General features: G+C 39.9%; 1 protein-coding gene across 12 annotated transcripts in view; it reads right to left on the reverse strand.

Annotated features, from left to right (window-relative positions):
• LOC128879548 (uncharacterized) overlaps positions 1-11,782 on the reverse strand; it is a 533,296-nt gene that overhangs the window by 165,334 nt on the left and 356,180 nt on the right. The window lies entirely within an intron of this gene.

The following is an 11,782-nucleotide window of genomic DNA, read 5'->3' on the forward strand; positions in this document are numbered from 1 at the left end:
CTCCATAAATCTTGGCCATCGAAAGTCACGGCGCGTGTAAGCCGTTCGATGTCAAATTGGAGAGGGACTTTTTCATAGCGCGCTGACATTCATTTCCGTGACAGAACGTTTCAGTAATTGGAAGTGGCGCGATGCCAGCCAGAAGCTATTCGCGATTAAGGATCTGATTAGCATTTCTTCCGTAACTTTTCTTGTTCGGGTAACGGAAAACCTGGACAATTTTTCCACGCTGTTTACAGTTAATGTGATTATGCACTTTTTATCAATTAAGATCTTGGAGACTTCGACGAGTGGGCGAGAATGCATCGCCGTCAACATATATAATTTAAATTCATGCCTCGATAAATGAGCCCATGTGTAGTATGCAAACATTTGTCTGATGCATCGTATAGTCTCTTCTTATATTTCGCAAATTTTCTCGCACGCTTCCACTCAAATTCTCGGAGACTTCAACGCGTGGGCCCTACTGCATGGTCGTCAACGCTCACAATTTAAGTCATGCACTATGAAATGAGTTCCTAGATAGTATCCCGAGATCTTCATGATGCATCGTGCACTCTGCTTTTACATTTCAAGGGTCTGAAGTACCGAACAGGAGTCGAGGCTCCCCCCGCCCTCCTCCCCGCCAGGAATTTCAACCGCACACGAGTAAGGAACGCGTGTCCCGGCGTCTCACGGGTGCCGGGGGCCCCGAAAAGAACGAAATTTATTCCCGCGACACGCATTACCGGCAACCAGGAGAGGCCTGCCGATTACGATCGCGAGCATCCTGGCAGAACGTCTCCGTCCTAACGGATTATTACAAAACGTATTACCGCGCTATCGCGAGGCACCCGGTGGAAGAGGATTGTTCGCGGTTCGATTATCTCCGCGATATTCCGCGAACCTGGAGAAGCTGGCTGACATCTTTCTTCCTCGCTTCCTCTTCACCTTCACCTCTGGCTCTTTCCACGGAGAGGTTAATACAGCTGAAAGCGGTGTCCACCAGAGGGTCTGCGTGCCCGTGGACGCCCACGGCATCTCATATCTTACGGATGAAGACATTTACGACGATCCTCGCACGAGGCACCCCACCTACTTGCTTGTCTTCCGTGGCGTACACAAAGCGCTTCTCCTGATGTCACTCTTCCTCCAGTTTTCCCCTGCCCCTCCATCGCGCTCACGGCCTCTTCTTTTGAATTTTTACCTACGTCCACGGGGACAATTCCGTGATCCCTCGCGACGAAGTAAATGTCACATTAGCGACGCCTCGGACACCGCGGGACGTGAACGTGGAAAATGTCGCGTTTAAGAGGAGGAAGAGGAGGAGGAGAACTGTCTTATGGGATGGGCACCCATGGACCCTATTATGAATTTATCCGTGGGAGAATTTGAATATCGGCTTTGGAGAGGTAATGGAAATTCTTTTCGTGGGAATATTTATTCAATTATGGTGATTCGAACAGATTAGAATAATACTCTGCATTATTCTGGACTGCAGTATATTGTGCTGTATACTTGTGCGTTATACTTTATTGCGCTTTATTACATCAACGTCTACTGAAAATAATAGAGAACAACAAAGATTTTTAGAAAGAAGAGTCAAAAGATACAATTTTAATATTAAAAGGGAAGGATTATATCAGAATTATATATCGTATATATTAAATATAATACAACAATTAAATTTCTCTGAAACAATAACCAAATATATAATTATTAGACTGCGGCAGTTCATGCATTTAAAACAACTGGAAATACAGGAAAATATACGAGGATGTGGACAAAACGAAAAATATACAAAATATCAATTAGAAAGAACATATTTACTTTCATTTAAATTTCATTTCCTTGTCTATATCTATAAAATGATGAATTTGCATACATATCCACAGTCTAATAATTACAAATGTAAAAGTGAAAGGAACTGGAATTACATTTCGTATTGATGTTAACTAATAGATTTAATTCAATTTTGTTAAAACTATAGTCTGAAAATTTTTAAATAAATTTATTTCGACGATCATTAAAGAAAACAGTCCAAAAATGCTGGAAATATATAATTCGAAGCTCTCTAAAGTCGTCTTTGAAGTTTCCTTAACATTACACGGATTTTTTCGAATAATAGGCGAACGTTACGGATAATGATCGAAATAAATTCGCTTCAACCTCGAGCAGGAAATAATCCACATCGTTGCAGCGCAATAAAACAAAACCGACGATCTCGGTGAAAGTTCATGAAATTAGAAAGAAAAAGACGGCGTCTAAATTCAGACAGGCGCGAGTTCCTCGTGCTGCATATTTTTCGAATACCATCGTTGATTGCCAGATACCCCTAATGCGAAAGAAAGCATGCTTGAAATTTGCGAAACTAACCGTACCCGTCGCGTACTTTCACTGGCCGCACAATAAGTAATAAATGCCATGCACATAATGAAACAGATAATGTATCAACGTTGATCAACGATTCTGACGTAAGATGCCTTTTTCGGGATCCGTAAAAATATTAATCCATCTGGCTTTCTAATATGTTAATAACGACGCGAAGCGTCACGACGGTATTAGGCATTTCACGATCGAATAATGAAGACTTGTTTTCCACCCGTCGAATCAAAAGGACACGCGAGCTTTTACGAGCCCACGTACGTCTTCTCCCGTCGTCGTCGTGTCGCGCGATTATGATAATCCTCAACTACTTCGCAGTTTTAATTTAATTGGCCGTCGGGTTTCGAGAGGGGCGCCATTAGGAGAATCGAAGTCGATCATGCATCGGAAAGCATTGTAAAATTGATGCCTGCGGACAACCGTGATGCACATTCCGTATAATTGAACAGTCCAGGAAAAAAGCGTCGCTAAACGTACGAATGCATGATTTATATTTTTCGATTGATACGAATGGGCAGCCTAAGGGCGTTCGACAACTGCAATTTACATTATTAGTTTAGATGTAGTCCCAGTTAGAGCTGGGTGAAATACGTATTTTAAATAGTAAATAGTAAATAAATATTTGATTTCGGATCGTGCATGTATTTTTCAAAATAAAATACTTCATTTCTTATGAAAAGATTTTAAGATCTATCAAGAAATAATATTTTACTTGAAAAACACTGAAAATATTTGTCTCATAGTTCGTAATATTTTATTTATTGAATTTATTATCAGCAAGTGAAGTATTTTTATTTTACTAAATTATAGTGTAAAATATATTTATTTTGGTGATCTAAAACGAACGAAGTACTTTTCCTCTGCATTTCAAACATAGATTCAATGTAGTTCTTCAATTAAAACTTCGATTAAGAATTATTCGTATTAGTAAGACAGTTTTATGCAAATATATTGAAAAATTCTAATTCCCGCCAAAAACGACAACGATATTCGTATTCAGCACACCAAAGCGAGTAAAATGGCGTATGACAGGTGCAAAAACAGGGGATCCATCCATAATTTCAAATCTCCGCATTACAGGATTCCGCAGATTTTCTTTTTCAACAATTCGTCGAAACATTACTAACAAGTTCGGTACAACTTGAAACCCACGTATTCTTTCGTAGCGGAGCCACGAAGGGGCACGTAGTCGTTTGAAAAACACTACGACCGGAACAATGTCGCTAGAATGTACACCGCGACCCTGAAGCGCTCGGAGATCTCGTTCACACGGCGCGGCGTTCCTCCTCGCGGAAGGATTTGCATTTTACAAAAAGGACAGGCGAGTGTTCTATCGAACGTGGCTCGTGGGATACGTGCGGGCGAAGCCTAAGTGTGCCTCGTAGTCGTCGAGTCTATGAACCAGGCTGGACCAACCGCGTGTTCGCCGAACACAAGAGGCTGTCTCCGACAGGGTCGGGTCGTTACTTATTTACGCAGGCTTGCATTGTCGGGAACAATTGCGTAGGCCAGGCCATTAAATCTTCGACCTTTGTGTAATTACGACGAAGGGTCAGGTGGTTCGACCTTTCGGCGGAGAAGTCGGAAGAAAATGAATTGCCGGTCGAGACGTCGTAATTTTGAATCGCTTGACTCCTGAGAGCGCTCTTGGTACCTCTCGTACAACGAAAATTAATACGAACACCTGACGAGCGGTGTTCTTGTATTTTTAGGAACTTTGGATGGAACTTTTAGGAACTTTTAAAACAAACACTCTTGGAGGCAAGAACTTGTTGTGATACTCTGGGAAGCTGTAAAGATGGAGACTAAACACCTGAATTTTGTTGTAGATAATAGACAGGGTGATAATTAAGAAAATCAGATCCTTGGTAATACTTGTTAAAAAATAATTAATAGTACCTAGTATCTTACGATTTGTAATCCTGTTTTTTGGAAAGCTCGTTTTTGAGTGAATTTTTTTTTAATCTATCATGATACCGTAATAAGATGTTATTGTGAAGAAGAAGCTCTCAATGTTTTGATCTTTAGCATCTTGATTGAATTTTTATTTTTTTAATCTATTATGATGCTCTAATAAGATGTTATTGCGAAGAAAAAGCTCTCAATGTTTCGACCTATGGCACATGGCTCAAGTGAAATGTATATCTTCATGCAAGACACTTAAAAATCAACCAAATTCCTAAAATTTTCCTTTATTTCATTACCCAGTTTGTCTTTGCATTTTTACAGTTAACTCGAGCATAATCGTGGTCAGATCCAGAAAACAAATAATCCAAAGCAATTTTTACCAAATATCAAAGAATTATTCCTCATTAAAACATTCTACGATGCATTTGCATCTCCATGACCAAGGTCGATTTTATTGCGAGTACTTTTCAGCTTTAATTATCATCGTGCACGGTGGATGGCGAAAGTGTTCGAATGCCAACGATTAAAGAGCGCAATGAAAAGGATCTGCGTGTTAAAGCAAAGGTTTCTAGCGTCGTGATGTAACTATAACGCATAACTATTGCTAATATTAATTTCCTGTTGGATGTCTTTCGCGTCTGCTTTAAATATAAGCTGGCAGTAAAGTAGCGAAGTATGCAAACTAATCGTAACCGAACCACAGCTATTAATTTTAGCAATTTTAGAGGGAATTCGTGCAAAAACAAATAGCTTATTCTTTTTCAAGACTTGTACTGTGTACAGGACATGCTATAATTGACGGTCCACAGGTATGGAATGTACTCGTGAAAATAACGAGGGTATTGTGACTTAATAAAAATAAAAAATGTCAATATACAATAGTGAAATCATCATCTATTTTTTTTGTCTTTCAATCTCATATTTTTTTTAGTTGACCTCTTCTACTTCTTTTGATCTTTCCTTTGTTCTTTACTTTCTACTATAATGTACATACATAGCTTCCAAGGTATATTTTTATACTCTATTAGGTGGAAATAAGTTTGGGACTACATTTTTTAGTAATATACATGAATTTTTGTTTCAAGAAAAGAATATAAACAATGTATATATACAATTTATTCAAACTTTGAGAACACTTTATACATATATTCAAATAAATATAGTATTTCCAATTTTGAAATTATTGAAATTTTTTAGAGTATTTCCTCAGAAAATATAGAGTATACTAACTGACACCCATCGGAGGTCATCATCAGAGGTAACTGTTTGTGTACATTCTGAAGGTCACAGTTTTCATCTGAAACCAATAGAGTTTCAAATTTACTTTAGAGATGGGACATAGAAATGTGAGCCACCTGTGGTACACGCCTAAAAGCGACGCCTTCAACGAATTCGTCGCCTCAAGGACTCCAGAAATCTACGCAACCAAGATAAAAAAACATGTTTGCCAAAGGAAAAAGGTGTGCCGATTCTAATGATTTATTTTTTTTATTAATAAAGTTCATAATAAAAAAAGTTATGGTCATTTAAACCTAAAGATTCAAAGCCCTAATTCCTTTTGCATCAACCTAACAGTTGCTTGAATTCTTCCTATCCATAAACCAATTAACCCGTCACCGTTGCAGTACTCAACATTTTCATGTATCGACAACAATTTCCGTGTGCAATTAAAAAAGACCTACACCCGGCTTCTACTCCCACTCTGCGCGCTCGTCGGTCCTCAAGTTCGCCAATTCTTTCACTTTCCCATTTCCTCTTCCCTCGTCTCTCGGTAAAAGTCAGCGTGAAATTAATATTGCATAAAAATCGCAACTTACGGCCCGACCCGTTCCGAGACCGACTCGTTTCTATCAGGAGTCGCGAGCGCGCGGCGATAATCAACGCCCACGCGTAACACCGTCATCGTCGGTTTAACAACAATATCAGCACCGTGGTCGAAAAAGTCCCGCGAAGCGGGGAACGAGACTCCGGGACTCGAAAGGGCAAAGGCGACGGAATCTCGCCGGCGGATTTCTCGAACGGAGAATTTCCAGCCGGAGAAGAAGACGGACAAAGATACGTGCCTTCCCGTAGATATGCAACGGTGCAGATTAGGCCGTTTCGAGGAACGTGCCCGGGGACGTGCGAGCACGTTGCTTCTTGCGCCGGCGCAGCACGTCGCAAAAGTCAGAGGTGACGTGTCACCAAAGGTGACGGCGACTCCGGCCGTCGTTGTTGTGCAACAACGGCGAAATAACGGCTGCCGTTGCACGCGAACCGCAACGAAACGATCGCGATGCCGTTCGCGACGACTTTTTCCTGTTTGCACGAGCCGCGGTGAGAATTGCTGCGCCGCACGTACGGCCCGCGTGAGACAACGCATGATTGCGAAAGAAAGATATCGAACAATGTTCGTTTTAAGTTCGAATGGAAATGGAAAATTCGGGAAGGAGAGTTCAGGTTATCATTCCTTTTATTTGTTCCCGGGACTAGTTGGGTTAGGTCCGGTTAGATTTTGTTCCGTCGCGATAACCTCGTTGCCTCGTGGCGGTTGTCGCAGGTAGTACCTTTACCTGAGGCCCGAGCCTGACCGCAACCGAAGATGAAGAGTTCGTAAAACGCCGAATAACGTGATTATTTGTTCTAGTACCACTGCCGGAGGTTCTTATTCTATCGATCTCACTGTAAAGCAAAGACAAGAATGGAAAGACAAGTCCTCTTCATTTTGCGTTTCATCGAGGCAAGTATTGTACGTTGCTCAGAAGTTGGCGAGGCACCAACGAACCGAAGGGGACAGAGGCAAGGAAATTTCACCGTTCGGCGAATTTACTCCCCTTTCTTTCGAACAGTCACACGACATAGTCGTAGTCCACACTAATGTGCTTTGCTCAGGAGTTAGCGAGACAGCTCGATTGATTGTCACATAACGACGAGCCCTCAGGGTCGCTAGCGGTGTTTTTGCAAGGTACAGTACGGGCTTAGCAACTCAGAGGTACCCGAGCTAGAAGGGACTACAGAGATGAGTTGTCAAGCGACACAGAAATAGGAAGTTATGCAACATAGTAGGGCCGTTGGGTCCCCATACAGATAAAAAGTTATGCATTATAATTTAAAGTGGCCACAGATAAGAAGCGCAGATACGATTGTGAAGCAGAATTGTTAAGAAGCGTTATTAGTGTAATAACCACTTGTAATGAGGTTCAACACTTGTCACTTTCCCTTTCCTGATTCAATACAAAATTACAAATTTCAAGACTAAATGATATCTCCAAAAATACTTCAACCTGTTTATTTTTATACGAAAATGTTGTTAAGAAGAAAAATGTGAATAGACGCTGAACAGAAGTTGAAGCCGAAGATGGAGTTGAATCGCAATTAGTTCTACCGAATCGAACAAATTTTATGGCGATCTACCGCGGAAGCAATAAAGGTCACCATAGATCCTGTCCACGATCGATTTCCAAGTTAAGATTGGAACTGCAGATTTAATTAACCATTCGCGGTGCAAAGAAATTCACGGTTGCGCGTGAAGGGAATATAAAGACGCATCAACTGATGACAAAATTACATACAGTCAGTGTAATAAATATTCGTACAGGAACCATTTATTTTAAATGGATATACTGACATACATACAATGACTGTATGTATGAATACTAAATTTATTTATTGATAATCTTGCAGAGTGTGATATTTTTCAAAACAGCCTGGAATGTGTAATGCTACGAGACGTTTGTTACACTCCCACATCGTTTCACTCCGTTTTTTTATTTTTAGCGCACACTACAGACCTCCGTTGTGGATTTTTTTTGGTGTCATTTTTTTTTTACTGCAACAATTGCCTGACGACGTGTGTAACACGGTAACAGAAGCATCTCGACGTGCGTGGCACGTCTTTCCACCGCAAGTAGTTAACCGTTAATAACACGGCGTGACAGTGGCATCGAAACCTGTATTTAATTATTAACTGTCGTTAGTTCCTAGTATTTTGATTACCTGATATCGCGTTTATCGCTAGAATTCTTATAAAACTTTGCATTACCAGCAAATGTAATTAACATTGAATCGCAGAGGTTGTGAATTTCACAGTAAAATATTATAATTAATTACTAAGCGGCAGAGATGAGAAAATTTTGTTTCAAATAATAAATATCAATTAATCACGTTTGATGCGAGGCTGTTGGAGCTTAAATTGTAGCTTAAGGGGTTAAAATCAATAAATAGCAATTTATTCATGATGTTTATTCAATCGAATAGTTGAATTAATTCTGGGTAAAATAGTTAATTCTGTAATAAAAATTCTAATTTTTATTCAACGAGTGATGAATGGTCTGCTGGACATCATTGGAAATTGTTTACTAAAACTTTATCTATCTTCACTAAGTAATTGGCAATTTCGAGAATCACGATGCTATTCGCGGTAATTATTGTTAGCAGACAATAGAGAAACAAGACTGAAGAAACGTTTAGCCTTGGGTATAAGCTTATAAATTCTCGTGTGCCGATTACCATTTTACGACTGGTGACGAGAAACACGGTTTTATGTCTTCCTTCCGATAATTGAGTACCTTGGAAACGGCGCTCGAAACGACCGACATTTGTTTATCAGCTGCGGCTAAGAGAGTTCCAATAAATTTCTTTCTTCTATCTTTATACATTCTGGCCTCCCTCGCGACTGAAGATCAATTTTATGTAGTTGAAAAATGATACCTGTTCTATCAATACTTGTTGCTTGAATTGACCATCGATATTAGAGTTTTACTCTACAGTAATTCAAAATATAAGTAATTAAAAATACTATACAAATTAAATGTTCAACTTAAATTGCACATGTAGCATTATTTCACAATTCTAATTATTTTAAACAGCATAGAATTCAACAAACAACAGAATCTAATTTTCAACAATTCTTAATAGTCATATATACAAACAGAAATCAACTGCAACAGGCAGTTAATTTAACATTAAAATTTACATTCATAATAGTATATACGTGCAATTTAATGGATCACTGTATAATAAAATAACCACTACGATTATTTTATTTTATTCAGTCAACATCTAATATCGAAATGAAATTAAACATTGGAAAAGTATGTAGACAGTCGTGAGTAATTAAAACCTTCTTAACAATTAATTAATGTGCAAATCGTAAACGGTTGACAACGCGCACAAATCTTCTCTGCTCGTATGCTTGTTCATAATTAACATACTATTGCTCCTTTCACATTTGTCACGATTAATATTTATTAAATCAGTGACTGCGCGATGGTCGTTACATAATAACGCAATGTTGTTTACTTTTCATTTAATGCCTTCCACCCATAGTACTAGGATCAGATCTTGTGAATCTCTAACAATTAAATGAACTCGCATTCTTTGAAAGTCGTCGTTTATTTCCATTAGCAAGACACCATTACTATGCAAATGCTATGTTGTATTATTATCTGTATACATTGTTAGATTCCTTAGGGCCACAGTCTTAAACTTGTTCATTTATCTTCTGAAGTGGCAGCGTTTCTAATTTAGTATACACGCTTCTTGTTGCTTTCTTCATATATTCTCTGTTTAAATAATACCGACTCATATAATTAAACTGCGGATTATTATGCATTTGTAAAACATTTGAATGTTTGAGGAACTGCAACGTCTATACAGTATGCAATAATATGAAAAAAATATTGAAAGTAATGTTTATATTATATTTTCAAAGTAAAATAAATTCTTATTTAGGTTGAATTTTGTAGGTATGTTCGCAATGATTTTATATTGCATAAAGATGCAGAGTTTACATATAATACTTTTGTGAGGACATCTCAATATATGCACTATATTTTGATTTACCTTTTAGCGTAATATCAAAGAAAAACTTTAAATAAACATGCATTGTTCAACAATTTGCGATCGAATAGGTATGTTTTGTATAATCACTAATAAAGTTTAGTTTACTTACGATGTGCATTTAGAGAGGACATTCGAGTGTATCCTTCGCCACACGTCATCACCAATTGAAGGATACATTAATAATTATTTCTAAACAAAGGAAGGATGGACTTGTACTACTTTCATAATCAGAGAGGACATCCGAGTGTAAAGGGTTAATAGCCTTCGCCATGGGTCATCGCTAATTAAATCATGAATCCTTACACCTCCAAACAAAGCAAGACAGACTTATACCACCTTCGCGACTAAAGAGAACATCCTAACCCAAAAGGTTAAAAACCTTTAATCCCACGTAATCACCAATCACAAGAACCCTTACATCTCTAACCAAAGGAAAATATACTCATACTACTCTCGTAATGAACACCGCTCGCGCCTATCTTCTCAGACATCTCTCCTAAAAAAACCACAAGTAACAAAGGGTTGTCCTAGCCGTTGTCCTAGGTTGAGTGTCGCTGACCCGCATAGAACGAGCACGAGGCGGACCGGTTCGGGTCACGGAAGAGGCTTAGGTCTCCCGGTCGTGTCCTCCTGGAACTACGAATGAATTGCCACCCTTCTTCTTCAGCCTCTTCTTCGCGTGACACGCACACTCCGTGCGTGCGCCTTGGAACGCCCTGGCGTAGATTGAAAAACGACTCGCGAGGACGAAGAGGACAAACTGCGTGTGCGATCCACGATGGAAGGAGAGTATGGTGAGAGGGAAGAGGTATATCCGACGTTGGAAGGTGAGAGAATGGACGGAAAAAGAAGAACGAGTATCGCAGCCGGCGATACAACGATATCGTCGATCGATGTCCTCTTGAATGTCAAGCCGAGCGAGATTTCACGAGGCCGATAGCAACGGCGGGACTCGTGTCCTGCCTCCCATAACCTGACACGCGGCCGGATCGCGAGAAGACGCCTTGTAAAACGATATTAAGGGATTAGTGTCTCCCTCGGCGCGACGTCGGGGACCTTGACGAGGTTTCGACCGGTTCCGTGCCGCGACGTTCGTGATATAGGCCGATCGAGGCACCATCCAATGAGAAAGATCGATCGTTTTGATTCCCAGCCAGGCCTCGAGAGTCGCTTACTCTAAATTCGCTCATCTACGGTGCAATGGACACGGGGAAAATAAATGATCTACGAGCTCGATAACGGAGTCGAACTCGCGGCTGGTTGGATGTTGGACGTGTTTGATGTTGGGCTTGTGTTTGTACCGAGATTCGAGCAACAGAGACAAGCATAGGTCGGGAACGAGCTGCAACCGCGGTGATGCATCGGGGTTTGGAGAGTTTGAACGCAGGATGATAAATGGAGTACGAGATTGGCAACAAAGTCAATTAAAGCCGACATCTTGCGGGTTTAGCGTGAGTAGTATTGAATTTAAATTAGTATGGAGCTTTGAATGATATGGAGAAAGGAGTGAGTCCGGAATGACCAGGAATGAAAATATTGTATTGGGTATCAAAAGTTTTATGCATGAACACTGTATAAGGAGTTCCAACTCCGTAGTGTAGAAGTATTATCAAAATACCGAGATTTAAGTTATGAATATTTCGTCCACTCGCGGCGCAAGTGCGCACAGACTACGATATATATATAT

Source organism: Hylaeus volcanicus, chromosome 7 (genome assembly GCF_026283585.1).
Source record: "Hylaeus volcanicus isolate JK05 chromosome 7, UHH_iyHylVolc1.0_haploid, whole genome shotgun sequence".
Lineage (NCBI taxonomy): Eukaryota > Metazoa > Arthropoda > Insecta > Hymenoptera > Colletidae > Hylaeus > Hylaeus volcanicus.